We start from the raw sequence: 4856 nt of genomic DNA on the forward strand, positions 1-4856 counted from the left end.
TCCGTGGTGCGGAAACCCGTAAATCCCGCAGGCGATTCGCAGGGAAGGGGGTGTGGGCGGGCGTGTGTGAGTGATTGTGTGTCCACGCGTGCGTGCCCGCGCCTGCGCTCCCTCACCCTGGAGGGGAGCCTCAGATTCGGAATGAATAGATTTAAGCCAAGAGCCGCTTTCATCACGAATGCGAATGCCTGATTTTTGAAAGAGACTAATTTTTGTTTTAATCCTCTCTGCTCAACTCAGGAATTTGCCGTCACTTGAGTGAGTTTCAGTAAATGAGATTTAAATTGTGTATTTATCCGGATCCTTTGTAAGCACTCTAGATAATTTTTTTCTTCGGTATTGTGGGGGCACCTTTTGGGACACAGTTAAATGACTACATGGTTCGGGCTACTCGATACCGACTGTAGAGAAGATTAAACTTGTCTCGATTAGTGTGCAAGCTGGCAGTGAAGCACTTAATCATTTTACACAGGAACTTGTGAACCGGCTTGTCAGTAAGTAGATCTGGAAAAAAAAAACAACGGCATTTGGAAGGAAGACATTGTTTGAATGTCATTTCAAAGTTAATTTAATTAACGAAAGTATATCTTTAGGAAATGGGATTGCCCAGGGAGAGAAATTTTATTTATATTCAGCAGTAAACCTCCAGGTGAAAATACTTTAAAAATTCACTGTGACATGTCAATCCAACTTCTTTTTCATCAGGCAGTCATACACTGGCCTTATTAGTCACTGTCAGGCCTGGCAAAACCTAGGTTCTTGTTTAAGAACATTTCTTTCCAATTAGGCAGTTGTGTGATCTGGGAATTCCAAGCCTAGAGTAGGGTCCCCAGAGAGAACTATAGCATCTATTCTGGTTTGGATGCCAACCTCTGACTCACTGCCCTGTCCCCAAGTGCCTGAATAAGACTTGCCTGAAAAGTCGTTAATGAGTTAATCCAGGTGGCAATGGTAAGAAAGGCCCTGTGGATTCCTCTTTTCTGAGCTGGGAGGGTGGCTAGCTCATTACTCTCAACTGGAACAGGAATGGTCCCTTTTGCATCTTGTGTGGATTCTTGGCTGTACTTCTTAGATCAGATGGTGGGAATGGGAATCCTCAAAAGAACTGGGAGGCTGTCTTCTGCTCCTCAAACCAGAGAAGTCTGTCCACTGTGTGTTCTCAAGCAATGTGAGTTGGTGTATTGAGGAATGAGTGTCCTTCCCTGCCCCCCTCTGGCCGTCAAGTCCGGACTCAAAGCAACGGAGAATCTGCAGCATTTACACTGAACATCGCCAAACAACCTCAAAACACATGGCCTGAAAATTTTTTTAGTCCTGCTTATGTTGCAGATCTTTTCAATAGCCTCCATTTATTTTCTATGCATGTAACTAACTATATCGTAGAATGATTGAAAATGCTAGGTTTCTCACCTAGGGTGTCTGCAGAAAAGCTTAATAGGTTACTTCATTCACTACTTTGCTTGAAAACCATTTAATCTAGGCTATGCTACCACCTAGCTTAGTGCACTTGAGCAAGACAATCTCCCTGGGCCTGAGTCTCTTCATCTGCAAAGGAGGAGTTTAGGCAGGACAGTGTGGCAGGTCTAGTCTGTTCCCAGCACAGTGTAACCCAAGCCCGAGAGCTCTCTATCAGCCCCAAGCCCGAGCTTCAACAGCCTCCTCCCCTCCCTCCCCACAGCCAGGTGCACGAAAATGCCACAGCACAAAGGACAATCTCCAGCTCTTTTCTCTTTCTGTCCCACTTCTGCTCATGGAAAACAAAGTTGGTAGTTTTTAGTTATCTGTTTAGTCAAGTGATAATGTCCCACACAAGTTCTTCAACTTCTTGAAATCAAGTTTTGACAACAGTACTCTTCCAAATGGAAGATAAAAATGGGCTCAGTTTTTGTTATTGTTTTTTAATCAGTCTATTTTCCTATTTATCAGTAAATTTTCCTATTTATTCAGCAAATACGTTAAATTAGATGGAGGAAAGAAATTTGCCTGAAACGGTGACTGTGCCTTCAAAGAGTTTAGAACCCAGGAGGTCTGGTCAGGGTGTAATTGCTGTGGTACATTATGGTAGGCAGGCTCTAAAACTATCATTAGGGAAGGATAAACAAAATGTCTGGGGGACTCAGTCAAGACAGGAATTGAACTGTGTTGTGGGACTAGGGAAACGAAAGGAAAAGTCCATTGTGAATGAAATGCGTTTCGTCCTTGACTTTGCATGCTGTCCTTGACTTTTCTTATGGTCCTTATTCTTTTCTTTTTTTACTTGCATCCCACCTCGGATACTCATTCTGTCCTTGTGCCTTCCATCTTTTCCTTTCATTTGTTGGCTTCCCTCTTCCCCAGCATAGCCTGGTTTGCCTGCTAAAAATGGATGAGTGATTGGTCTGAAGTTGCCAGGGAGCCAACAGGAGGCAAAGGCTCTCTGCAGGCAATCTGTGCCACGGACAGTGAGCTGACCTACATGCGCGAGCACCTCTGTGTGGGCCCAGCTCTGTACCTTGCATTGTCATGTTAAGCAGGTCAGTTGTTCTACACCTTAATTTTACTACCTCTAAAGCTAGGAAAAATAATGGAATCATTATTTTTTTCAGGACAACCAAATGTCTAAGGTGTCTTTCCAAGGATATAGCAGTAAACATAGTGTCCAAACCAAATGTTGGAGTATGGTATCAGACAAGATTTTTGGACTTGTGAAATTAGATAAAAATTTCACTAAGAAGTAAACATTAAATCATAGTTGTTTATGTATATTTGAAAGCTTTTATTGAAAGCAATAAAACAACCCAAAATTAAGACTTTCAAAGAAAATCTGGGGCTTTGGGGCATTATTTCTTCGGTGATGAAATAGTAAAAACAAATTTATAGAAACCGCCCCCCCCCCCCCCCCGTGGTGCCTCCTGTGTGCTGCCGCAGCCCCAGGTCATCGTTACCTGTTGATGTCTGGTCCTTCCTCCCTAATAAGTATGAGGAGGGTATGTCCTGCCTTTCAGACGTTGCAGCTGTTCTTCATCTCCAAATCTGGGCCTCATTGAGGTCTTTGTGTGGATTGGTTGGTTAGTTCTCACCATAACTGTAAGGAAGGAAAAAAATCTCTTAGGTGTGTACCTAGAACCTGCAAATTAAATTGACAAAGACAGGTTAACAGAAGGAAAAACAATATTAATTTATGTTTGGTTTGGGTTTTTTTTACATATACACAGGGACTTCGCAGAAAAGAAATAAGAACCCAAAGAAGTAGCCCTGGCTGGTTCGGCTCAGTGGGTTGAGTGCCAGACTGTCAACCAAGGGGTCACTGGTTCGATTCCCAGTCAGGGCACATGCCTGGGTTGCTGGGCCAGGTCCCCAGTGGGAGGCGCACGAGAGGTAACCACACATTGATGTTTCTCTTTCTGTCTTTCTCACTCCTTTCCCCTCTCTCTCAAAAATAAATAAAAAATTTTAAAAACATTTTAAAAATCCCAAAGAAATAATTAGACTTGGGGGCTTATATGGCATTTTAACAAAGGGCAATAAATTGTCAAGAAGCTGCTAGACAAAAGAAGGGGGCTTTGGGCTTCTTGGGCTGATAAAATATGGGGAGGTGAGTAAGAAATAAATGGGGGAACCTAATGGTAGATAAGGGTTATTCTGTAAGGTGATTTGTGCAGACTCATCTTGGTTCCATCTTGCCAGCAGTCTCTGGTGATAAGGGCTGTTCTCTTCCTGGTAGGAGAGGAGGAGACGCCCACACAAGGGGAATTTATGGCCTGTTTTTAGGCAGATGGGAAGGGTGGCAGAGAGCTCTTCTTACGCTTGCTCTTCCTAATTGCCTTTCATTCAAAATAACCCTTATGCCAGCGTGGCATGTTTCGATCCCCTTCACAGCCACATCACAGCATGACCAGGTGGTTGGCAGTGCAAAGAGGTGCTGGAATGTCAGCTTGAGCCTTGCGTGAACGAGGAGCAGGTCCCTTTCAGCCAACAGTGGCTTTAGAAACCCTGCCGTCCCTTAGCGACCCTCAAGTCCTTACTTCTGAATTTTCAGATAGACAGAAGGAAGGGACCAAGAACAACAATTCCTAAATATCCATTTTTCACTACTCTAGCAAAAACCAAAAGGCCTTTGACACTGCATGAGATTGATCAATTCTCTTTGGCTGAAATAATGCTTTTCTGAAGTCAGGGTATGAGCAGCCTCTCCCGTCGGATGGAATACTGGGGTTACCAGCGTTAGAAGGAACAAAAGGGGAAGCAGCAGTGAGGAGGAGCAAAGGGAACCCACCTTCCACCTGAATCTTCTCAGCGGTCCACCACTTTGAGAGGACTCGGGCAGAATGACAGCGCCCCTGCTCAGGCAACTCCAGCCCCACGTCTGCCTCCGTCACCCAGGGCCAGCCCGCGACTCCTGGTAGTGTACGTTCTCCACGGCATTTAATCTTCTGTCTAATCCAGCTTTTGTCTTAAAAAAAAACAAACCAACATTTGGGTTTTCTAGAATCAACATACGAGAGAAATACAGTGCAATGTGCTCTATTCTCTTCCAGATAAGAACGGTAGTCTCTCCCTACCTTCTCTGTCGAAATTAGCATAACGATCCAGAGGGTTTATTCATTGACGGAAATACCTAGGGTCTTCTTTGAGCAGAGGTTAATTGCATCCTGCTATTTATCCCATTTATTAAGGGTTAACTAATTAACCCAGCCAACTCCATTTTTAATCTATTCCAGTTCTCCCCATCCCCGACCCTAATTCCCAGTGTCCTGCGTCCTTTTTGTCACACAGTCCTGAGTCTCCCCACTAAGTAACAAGCTAACAAGGTCTGTCTTCTAGGCGTCTAAGGCCCTTTTCCAGGGCCCTTTCGGACACCGCCCTGAGCATGAGCC

General features: G+C 44.3%; 1 long non-coding RNA gene across 1 annotated transcript; it reads right to left on the reverse strand.

Moving 5' to 3' along the window:
• Positions 1-252: 252 nt before the first annotated feature.
• Positions 253-4421, reverse strand: LOC123479966 (uncharacterized). Its single transcript, XR_006655796.3, has 3 exons — positions 4256-4421; positions 2925-3064; positions 253-504 (listed from the first exon to the last, which is right to left on the reverse strand). It is a non-coding gene; the product is annotated as an uncharacterized lncRNA (long non-coding RNA).
• Between the last annotated feature and the right edge of the window lie 435 nt (positions 4422-4856).

The sequence above is a fragment of the Desmodus rotundus genome, chromosome 13 (assembly GCF_022682495.2).
Source record: "Desmodus rotundus isolate HL8 chromosome 13, HLdesRot8A.1, whole genome shotgun sequence".
In the NCBI taxonomy this organism is placed as follows: domain Eukaryota; kingdom Metazoa; phylum Chordata; class Mammalia; order Chiroptera; family Phyllostomidae; genus Desmodus; species Desmodus rotundus.